We start from the raw sequence: 11,940 nt of genomic DNA on the forward strand, positions 1-11,940 counted from the left end.
AAAAAGCAGAAGAAAACAACATGGTCCAACCTCTCTTAATTGTTTCCTACAGTCTTAAATTCTAGAAGACAACTTGGCATGAAATGATGAAAATATGTGGCTTAACTTGGAATAATTCCTATCCGAGCATGAGTGGTAACCTTGAGGTGATTGACCTCATGCAGTCAACTCTCCCTTATCTGCTATACGAAGTAGCTAGGAACTCGTAATTCTGGGAATTAATTTCATTAGATTGGCATATATGTCAATACTTCATGACTGCAGATATTTTAACCGATACCAAGCATTCTTTTATTACAATGCCATCTCCTTCCTCTCGTCTTTAGTGATTATTATTTTGCTTATGAACAAGAATTTCTACCGTGACAGAAAAAGTGTTAAGGTTTTGGAGATTACATTGGTGCTTGATCTGTTTAGTTTCATGGCAGCTTATGCAGTCGGCAGCTGTCGCTTGGTCACAACATCCATTTATATTTTTCTTCTGATGGGTGGAGTGTTTGCATATGTTATTTCTTTTGCGCGTCACTACTCTTTTCTACAGCACATTGCTGAGCAGGGTGGATCTACTGTAGCACAGGGGGGTCAGCCGCCTCCCCCTAGATTTTGAGTTTTAGTAGTGATCTATTGGTACTTGATCGACTTTGTCTCTTCTTGGAAATTTTTTTGCCTCCCTCTGAATGTTTGATTTGTAATTCGGAATAAATTTAGTGTTAAAATCAGAATAAATTTTTTGAATTATAATTGATAATATTAATTATAAGTTATAGGATCAGAAATTATAAGTCGGGATATTGGAAAATATAACTCAAAACATTTTTTTCATCCAGTACCCAATTACTTAATGGGTTTAAATCCGATAAGTTATTTAAATCCGATTCGATATTTTTTTTCCCTCCTGATGAAAATTCTGAGTCCGCCCCTACTGTCGAGATGATGCCCTGTTCAAGACCGCGCACTGTAAATACTGAGCAACATAGAGAATTAGATCATGTACGTGTAAGCACTAAGAAGGGAATTCAAAACTTTTAGCTTATAAACGAAATATGTTGCTGTTGTACATGTGTACTAGTTTTGGGTTTTGGATTTCAGGTTTATGTTATGTATTTATGTTGTGGTCTTTTTTTTTTCCGGCTTATAGATTGTGGTCTTTTAATTGTTTGTTTTTAATTGTTGGTGCGAGGCATCAGCCATAGAGTGGGTTCAAAAGTATTCTCCTGATAGGTTCAAAGCTGAAACAGATGGAATAAATACTTCAATTACTGGGGCAGGGTTTATTTACCTAACCTTATATATATATAGAGGCTAAATAAGATCTCCTCTTTACCTCTTACTTACTTAGGTGTTCCTATTAATAATAAATCTCTAACTGATATCGATTGGCAACTGCTGATTGATAAGATTGAAAAAAGATTGCAAGGGTGGAAAGGCTCTTTACTATTTTTAAGAGGTAGAGTAACTCTTTTAAATTCTGTTATTTCTGCTATTCCCTTATATTGGTTGTCCATATATAGATTACCTGCTAAAATTAGACATAAAATAGATAAAATTAGACGTAAATTCTTATAGCATGGAGGTAACTCTACTAGAAGAAAATACTCTTTTGTCTCATGGAGAACTGTGTGCAAAAGTAAAGATCAGGGAGGCTTGAGGGTTTTAGACCTTAAGCTTATGAATAAAGCCCTTCTGGCTAAATGGTGGTATCGGTTTCTAGATAATTCTGTTTCTGGTAGATGGAAAAATATTTTGCTTAGTAAATATGAAACTAGAACTACTCCTTCTCTTTGTTCACCTTTTTGGCGATCAATCCTAAAAGATCACGTGGTTATCAATTTAGGACTAAATAAAGAAATAGGTAACGGTAAAACAACTTCTTTTTGGTTAGATAGATGGTGTAGTGAACATGCCTTAAAAAATCAATTTCCAAACCTTTTTTCTATTGTTACTGATAGGTTTATTTTTGTAGCTGAGGCATTTTCTACTTCTCATTTAGGTCTGTCTTTTCAAAGTCAAATAACTGGTATTTATAGGGATGAATTGATTACCTTGCACCACAAGTTTCAACATTTTACTTTGTCTTCTCATTTGGAAGATAGATTGATATGGCGATGGTCACAAGATGATCATTTCACTGTTCATTCTTTTTATAAATGGTTAAAATATGGTGGTATTCCAAATTCTGAATATGATACCATTTGGAAATCTCACATCCCTTTAAAAATCAAAATCTTTCTTTGGCTCGTCAGACGTGATAAAATTCTTACTAAGGTTAACTTGGCAAAAAAAGGTTGGCCAGGAAATCTTACTTGTGCATTTTGTGACCAATATGAGAGCGCTGACCATTTATTTATACATTGTTCATATGTACGCTTGATATGGAATTGGATTGACACATACAATTCATTCTCCTTTACCTGTAATTCTTTAGATGATTTATGGTTACTTGATGCTTCGATTCCCTTAAAGGATAAACTTCTTGTAGAATTGTTAAGGGGAGCTATCTTATGGAATGTCTGGTTAGAAAGAAATAGAGTTATTTTTAATGATAATACTACTCCCATTTCTGCTAAATCATTAGGGTTTAAGATAATCTCTTTAGCTACTTTTTGGTGTAAGTCTAGCTCTGACAATTCATACTTAAAATTAAGTCTAATGCTTCCATGTGATGTTAAGGACCTTCCAGATCAGATACTGGAGGAGGAAGAGGAGTCCACCCAAGCTCTTGGAGCTGGCAACCCCCCAGATCATATGTCTGGAGACGACCTGTCGGATGAGGATCTATTGGATTACTAGTCTCCTAGGATATGATTGTTTTTTGAGACTTTTTGCTTAGTATTCATTTTGTTTCCATTTTAGCTTTTGATGTGATACTATCTCTCCTTGTATGCTTTTATGTTTGTTGATGGTGACTTGATGTAAGACTTTTCATATTTGATTTTGGTACCTATTTTAGGTACCATATCAGGTATGCTTGATTTCTATGAAATCGGTGGTAATACCACTATTTTTCAAAAAAAAAATATATATAGAGGCTAAATTGCTATTGGCATCATTTTAGTCAAGCGCTGCTGATGCTATATTTTATTATGTGATATTCAACCAACAAATTCAAACCGTTAGATGTTCAATCTATATTAAAATCTACTTGGAGACCAAATTTTACATTTTTTCGAATTTTTTTACTATTTATTAAGCTGGTTTGAAAATCGCTGTTTTTAGTAAATTTCTGCAGCATTGAAAACAGCGGTTTTCAAACCAACTTAATAAATAGTAAAAAAATTCTAAAAAATGTAAAATTTGGTCTCAAAGTAGATTTTAATATAGATTGAACATCTAACGGTTTGGATTTGTTGTTTGAAAATCACATAATAAAATATAGCCCTGACAGCACTTGGCTGAAATGTTACCGGTAGCAATTTAGCCACACTATATATATATATATATATATATATAGATAGATAGATAGATAGATAGAGAGTGAAAATATGCATTGGGTAACATATGGGCCAATATGCGTACGGTCCAAATTTAAAATTTCAAAATCCAAAAAGTTGATCTGAACCGTTCATCTTGTTCTCCATATTAATATGTGCATGGAGACCAAATTTTACATTTTTCTGAGTTTTTTTACTATTTATTAAGCCACTTTAAAAATTGTTGATCCAACGGTGGCTTAACAAAATGGTAAAATCATCAGTCACCGTTGGATCAGTAATTTTCAAAGTGGCTTAATAAATAGTAAAAAAAATTCAGAAAAATGTAAAATTTGGTCTCCAAGCACATATTAATATGGAGAACAAGATGAACGGTTCAGATCGACTTTTTGAATTTTGAAATTTCAAATTTAGACCGTATGCATATCGGCTCATATGCTATCAAATGCATATTAGTCACTCTCTATGTAGATAGAGGAGGGTTCAAATGCCTCCATTTTTTGTGCCTCCACCATGCCTCCATTTTTTAAAAACTTTAATAACTCAAAATTTAAAACTTAAAAGTCAAAATAAAATCGTTAGATGTGATCTATGTTATTTAGAAATCAATGTGCTCATAAAAAATATTACATTTCAATTTTATTTTTATGTAAATCAATAAGTTCAAAAATCAATGTTTAGAAATCATCCACATTAGTGCGTTTTTTACAAGTTCTTGATGACAATTAAAATAAAATTAAAATATCATAATTTTTTACACGTGCATAAATAAAATGATGTAGATCATATCTAACAGTTTTATTTTAACTTTTAAATTTAAAATTTTGAAATACTAGAGTTTTTAAAAATAAAAATATAATGAAGACAAAAAAATAGAGATATTTGAACCGTTATATATATAACCAGTCCTAACGAAGTCCCCACTAATTTACAACTTGCACCTGATGGGAGCAACTGAACGCATGACAGCTTGCACCTGATTGGAACAACTGAACGCATGGGCTCAAAATGAATGCATGACAGCTATGATTATAAAATGATTACAACTTGCACCTTGGTACGTGAATTCACATCCCCTCACGTGTGTGTGACTTCAAGATATCAAAAAGTGCGTGTACAGTAAATTTAGAGTGTTCTTCATCTTACTGAGAACATTGAGGAATTTTACTTTCTTATATAAAACGAATTTAAATAATATTTATGAGTAATGTGCTTATATGTAAAATTTATAAATTTTTTTAAACTCTTTTACTAACATTGAGGCATAATGAGCGACATATATACATATTTACAAATTTTTTTTTTTGAAAGTCAGTTAGCAGGTGCTTACCGACTATTCCATTAACGAAATAAAAAGTGATGTACATAAATATTTACACTACAGGACTCAACAAATGTAATTTAAAATGTTTACAGAGTGAACAAAACATTAAGGAAACTGGAAAACAATGAAGCATAGTTGAATCCCATCATTCGGTCAAATGACCAGCAACCACTGTTGTATTTGTTGCTGGGTCTCCACCACCAGACGAATGACGTTCTTCTCTTCTCCCTGAAACGTCCATCTGTTTCTTTCCCTCCACAACGTGCACACTCGCCGCCCATGTCGTGTCCCACCTAACACATGCTGCTTTATCCCTTGGGCATCTATTAGATATCCAGAAATTCACCATCGTGGAGATATTTCCGACGGCACTGAGAATGGGCACGTCATTGAGCAGGCGCTGCCAGAATGTCTCAGCATATGGGCATGTTCGCGTGAAAGCGCAACGCAAGTTTCGGTACGCTTGGGGGCGTACCTTTTAAAACCGCGGTTACACCTTCCGATTAGGGTTGCAAGTGTACAACCCTATCGAGGAGTATAATCGGGTATCGATCCACAGGGACGGTTCCTTTATCTAGATATTTACTTATCTCGACTAAAGACTAGAAGTGAGAAAAAGGGGTTTTGGTGTTTAATTTTCCTAAGGAATCAACTCAAGCAATCACACAATGATATAGAATAGTAAATGTGCAAGAAAAGGTATAAACTGTGTTTTGATTTGGGATAAAAGGTGTTTCAAGGGTTTCAGACTTCATCTCTGATTTTCCTCTAGTGGTACGGCCCTTACCAAGTTGGTACGGCCAGGCCGCACCAACCTGGTATGACCAAGCCGTATGGGGCTTGGTACGGGTAGGCCGCACCACTCTTGTAAGGGCCGTACTGGTTTACCAGAACAGAGCTTACAAGTTCGAGTTGATGCATTTCTTGCTGGTACCTCGTATTAAACTCTTGATAAAGGTTCAATTGACCATACCTAAGGTTCCTAAACCTCAACTCTCGTTTGTTGGTTCAAGATCTAAGTTTTGGATTCAATTCTTCACCTTCTAGGGTTTCTAAACCTCAACTCTCGTGTTTTGGTCCAGATCCTCTAGTTGATTGATTGGAGATCTAAGGTAACCTCTAATCTGTCGATTAGAGGAGAATTCAACCTTTCGGCTTCAATTCGATCAAGTCTACCTAAAGGGATTGGTTTGGTTGAGAGAAGGCAATGGTCACATGACCTTGTTAGGGTTGATCTACCACTATAGGCACACCACATGCAATCACAGCAACACAAAGCAATCAAGACAAGCAAATTCACAATCAAATCAATCACAAGAGTTCATACAAGATCCAAATCAAGAAAAGCAACACAAATCAAGAAAATCCATCTACAAACCCTAGAAACGAAAGTCTACTACTCACAAGTCATGGATCTGTCCAGATATACAAGAAAAGAGATAGAGAAAGTCATGAAAGAACTAGATTGAAGATCAGGAATGAAGAAGGTGTAGATCCGTCGATTCTCGCCTCTTCCTCTTCCTTGATCTTCTCTTCTTGCTCCTTTGCTCTCTTTCTCTCTTTCACTGAGCTCTCAATCTGGAATGAAGTGGAATCCTCCAAAATGGAGAGATCCCTCGCTTTAAATAGCCTCTGCCAAGATTTGAATTCTGTCAGGCGGCATCTATGTACGGCCCGTACCAAGGTGGTACGGCCAGGCCGTACAAGATGGGAAAGAGGCTGGATCGGCTAAGTCTGGTAAGGGCCGTACGAAGCTGGTACGGCTAGGCCGTACCAAGCCTGGTAAGGGTCGTACCAGGGAGTCCAAAAACGCCGTTTCTTCGTGTATTTCGCTCCAATCCTGCAGAAAACAAACAAACTCTCAGCAGTACCAAATTCTAAGGATATATCAATGAAATGCACATGATTTTGACAATTTAGAACGTGAATTTGGTACGAAATCAAGTCAAATATAGGCTAAATATGCGAGGTATCAAATTCCCCCAAGCTGAACTCTTGCTTGTCCTCAAGCAAAGATCTGTTCTTTGTTACCGGGTTGAACTCTAAATGCAAGTTAAGTTCCTAAATGTGAAAATTTACATGAATTGCTTAAATCAAGAACCTCGAGAATCTTTATGGTATGATTTGGACTTTCCTTGATCAATTTTGATTCACCCCACAAATTGACTAATCAAACTTCAAGTTCTAGAATGTTTTAATACTTGCAAAGCTGAATACTCGAATTGATCAATCTATCATTCTTTTACTAAAATCAAGCTCTCATTTGTGGAGATTTTCCCTTTTTCTCCCCCAAGCTTGGAACAAGCTTAGGTTAGCAAGTCACGGACTTCGTGTGTTGATATATGCAAAAGTTATTTTTCTTTTCTAAATTTGGGAGACGAGCTCAAAGGCGCCCAATAGGACTTATTGCCAGTACTCTTATTTTCTCCATCCTTTTTTTTTTTTTTTTTTTTTAATTTGGGAGACGAGCTCAAAGGCGCCCAATAGGACTTATTGCCAGTACTCTTATTTTCTCCATCTTTTTATTTTTTATTCTTTTGCTTTTGCACATACCATGAATACACACATCCATTGGTATTCATTCATACCAATGAATATCCAAATCTTTCTTTATTTAAAATCCCCATTTTCCTATTTAAAAGGCACAGTTCAGTTTCAAAAAAAATTGATTTTTGATACAATTCAAGTTTCCATCCTTTCAAGTTCTCAAAACATCCCTTCCTAATCAGTTCTTTGATCGATTATGAGGTTAGTTCTAATTTTTCAAAGTCATCCAAATCACAACCAAAATTGTTCAAACAAGTCCTCAACTCAAGTAATCACACAAATTTATCACCTAAAAATGCAAATTTTGGAAAAATAAACATGACCTAAATGCAGATACAGTTTTCTACTATTCACCCCCCAAGCTTGAATGAAGCATTGTCCTCAATGCTTGAATTCACACAAGAAAAAGTAAATAGAAGAAAATATGGAAACTAACCAGACATGAAGTGAAGGGTGAGGCGGGGGCGTCTCACAGGTTGGTGGAAGGTGGATCAGGCGGCACTGGGGGAAGCACCCACTTCTGTGGTACACGGACCATGCGATCAAACCCTTGCATCAGGAGAATCCACAAGATTTCTTTCAAGGTCATGATAGAGCACCTGATCGCGCCTGTGTTAGCTTTCAATTTCTCCAAGTGCGTGGCAGTCCGATCGGGTTTGAGATCTGCACTTATGATCACAAGACAAGATTTATCTGGGACTAGGAACTCATACCTGAAGTTAAAGTCAGCTTGGAGAGTCTTGAGTTCAGAAGTCGGCGCCTCTGGTTGGGCTTTGACGCAACCCGCGTCTGGTGCAATCGGCTCGCGTGCGGACCCCGCGTGGGTTTCATCCAACCCGCTTCCTCTGGTCTCCAGGTCTTCAGGTCGTGACACGCGACTCGCGTGAGATTCATGCGGCTCGCGTCCAGGTTCCCCCAGGTCAACAGTTGTCACATCTGCTCCATACACTGGTTTTAACTCGTTTGTTTCAACCTGCAACTCATCAGGGTCATCTTTAATTGAACTCTCGTATCCCTTGCGGAGTTGTCCCTTAGCCAATTGATCCATTAGCGTATTTATAATCTTGCTTCGAGAAGCTAATTGGGCATTGATCGCTTGCATCTGCTCGAGCATCATCTGATTCATCTTCCTTTGCTGGTGCATGAAGTCACTCACAGCGGGATCAATGTACGGCTCGGGTGGATCGGATTGGAATGAGCAGTTGTTTGAGTTGTCGAATGGTGCATTGTTGTAGAAGTTGCGACTGTAGTTGCTGAGATAGTTGACCTGTTCGGGTTCCTCATCCCATTCCGCCAGTGGGCAATACTCGTAAGAGTGCCTCCTATCCCCACATATGACACATGGTTGTAGTTGATGGTTACCAACTGCCTTCATGCTCATTTTGATTAAAGCTTCCTCCAGCTCGGCAGCTCTAGCAGATAGAGTTGCGATCTGATCAACCCTGTATCGACCGCCTCCTCCTCCTCGAGAATTGTCGTGGCCGGACCACTGTTGGTATGTTGCCATAGCGTCTCGAGCTTCAATGTCTCTTCCACGCGAGTCACGTCGGTTGTGATGCAGGGCGCGTCGAGAGGTGGTTGTGCAGGAACAGCTGTGTTCCTGTGGTAAGAGAAAAATAAAAGAAAAAGATACAAGTTAAAATCTAGATTAGCTAAGATAAGCAAAAATCCAGAAAATGGAAGCCGTCCCCGGCAACGGCGCCAAAAACTTGTTCGCGTGAAAGCGCAACGCAAGTTTCGGTACGCTTGGGGGCGTACCTTTTAAAACCGCGGTTACACCTTCCGATTAGGGTTGCAAGTGTACAACCCTATCGAGGAGTATAATCGGGTATCGATCCACAGGGACGGTTCCTTTATCTAGATATTTACTTATCTCGACTAAAGACTAGAAGTGAGAAAAAGGGGTTTTGGTGTTTAATTTTCCTAAGGAATCAACTCAAGCAATCACACAATGATATAGAATAGTAAATGTGCAAGAAAAGGTATAAACTGTGTTTTGATTTGGGATAAAAGGTGTTTCAAGGGTTTCAGACTTCATCTCTGATTTTCCTCTAGTGGTACGGCCCTTACCAAGTTGGTACGGCCAGGCCGCACCAACCTGGTATGACCAAGCCGTATGGGGCTTGGTACGGGTAGGCCGCACCACTCTTGTAAGGGCCGTACTGGTTTACCAGAACAGAGCTTACAAGTTCGAGTTGATGCATTTCTTGCTGGTACCTCGTATTAAACTCTTGATAAAGGTTCAATTGACCATACCTAAGGTTCCTAAACCTCAACTCTCGTTTGTTGGTTCAAGATCTAAGTTTTGGATTCAATTCTTCACCTTCTAGGGTTTCTAAACCTCAACTCTCGTGTTTTGGTCCAGATCCTCTAGTTGATTGATTGGAGATCTAAGGTAACCTCTAATCTGTCGATTAGAGGAGAATTCAACCTTTCGGCTTCAATTCGATCAAGTCTACCTAAAGGGATTGGTTTGGTTGAGAGAAGGCAATGGCCACATGACCTTGTTAGGGTTGATCTACCACTATAGGCACACCACATGCAATCACAGCAACACAAAGCAATCAAGACAAGCAAATTCACAATCAAATCAATCACAAGAGTTCATACAAGATCCAAATCAAGAAAAGCAACACAAATCAAGAAAATCCATCTACAAACCCTAGAAACGAAAGTCTACTACTCACAAGTCATGGATCTGTCCAGATATACAAGAAAAGAGATAGAGAAAGTCATGAAAGAACTAGATTGAAGATCGGGAATGAAGAAGGTGTAGATCCGTCGATTCTCGCCTCTTCCTCTTCCTTGATCTTCTCTTCTTGCTCCTTTGCTCTCTTTCTCTCTTTCACTGAGCTCTCAATCTGGAATGAAGTGGAATCCTCCAAAATGGAGAGATCCCTCGCTTTAAATAGCCTCTGCCAAGATTTGAATTCTGTCAGGCGGCATCTATGTACGGCCCGTACCAAGGTGGTACGGCCAGGCCGTACAAGATGGGAAAGAGGCTGGATCGGCTAAGTCTGGTAAGGGCCGTACGAAGCTGGTACGGCTAGGCCGTACCAAGCCTGGTAAGGGTCGTACCAGGGAGTCCAAAAACGCCGTTTCTTCGTGTATTTCGCTCCAATCCTGCAGAAAACAAACAAACTCTCAGCAGTACCAAATTCTAAGGATATATCAATGAAATGCACATGATTTTGACAATTTAGAACGTGAATTTGGTACGAAATCAAGTCAAATATAGGCTAAATATGCGAGGTATCAGGGCACATTAAAAATATGTGATCCCTCGTCTCCTGACTTGCATTCCCATACAGTTTGCATCCGTAGGCGACATGGTATCCCCTTCCAACGAGAACCTGCTGAGTTAATATTTTGTTCTGGATTGCCACCCACAGGAAAACTCTAACCTTGTACGGGGCCTTTATCTTCCAGAGTTTCTTGTAGAATAGGTATATGAGACCTCTGTCTTGCATGATGCGGTAGGCAGAGGCCGTGGTTAAAGTGCCGCTCTTAGTCCAACGCCATGACAATGAACTGTCATTTGCCCTTACTGCTGACACATAGATAAATGTGACATTTCAACTTTATTTTATTTGAAATGTCACAATTTTTTACATATGCATAGATAAAATAATATAAATCATATCCAACGGTTTTAGTTTGACTTTTAAGTTTTAAATTTTGAGTTATTAAAGTTCTTAAAATTTTCTAGAATTTTGAGTTATTTAAGTTTTAATTTGAATGTTTAAAATTTTCACATCTAGAAGCATCACTCGTAAGGTAGGTGGGTTTCAATGGTTCAGATTCGTCATTTGAAGCCGATTTGACGAGTTTTAGACTTGAATTCACCAAGTGGCTTGGTGAACTTAAGAACACCCTAGTTCTACTCATATATGTTTATTTATATACGTATACATATATATATTGAGTGAGTCTATGGTACTATGCATATTACGATTTGTTACTGTGCTACAGCTCTATATTCGAGTTTTCAAATCCTAACGGTTGATCCGAACCGTTCATCTTGTTCTCCATATTAATATGTGTTTGGAGACAAATTTTATATTTTTTGAATTCTTTTACTATTTTTTTAGATTTATTGAAAATCACTGTTTTTGGATGGTCCAGAATTTTCAGATCAAGTGATTTTCTAAATATCTAAAAAAATAGTAAAATTTTTTCAAAAAATGTAAAATTTGGTCTCCAAACACATATTAATATGGAGAACAAGATGAACGGTTCGGATCGACCGTTAGGATTTGAAAACTCGATTATAGAGCCGTAGCACGGTAACAACCCGTGATATGCATACCAGATTCATAGTCCAAATAACTGATCCAAACTGTTCATCTTGTTCTCCATATTAATATGTGTTTGGAGACGAAATTTTAAATTTTTTGGAAATTTTTTACTATTTTTTTTAGATTTATTGAAAATCGTTGTTTTTTTATGATCCAGATTTGTCTGAAAACAATGATTTTCAATAAATCTAAAAAAATAGTAAAAAATTTCCAAAAATGTAAAATTTGGTCTCCAAACACATATTAATATGAAGAACAAGATGAATGGTTTGAATCGGTTATTTGAACTTTCAATCTGATAATTTACTGTCCAATGTATAAAAGAGGCTATACATTGCAA

This window comes from Carex rostrata, chromosome 7 (assembly GCF_964058835.1).
Source record: "Carex rostrata chromosome 7, lpCarRost1.2, whole genome shotgun sequence".
NCBI classification, from domain to species: Eukaryota; Viridiplantae; Streptophyta; class Magnoliopsida; order Poales; family Cyperaceae; genus Carex; species Carex rostrata.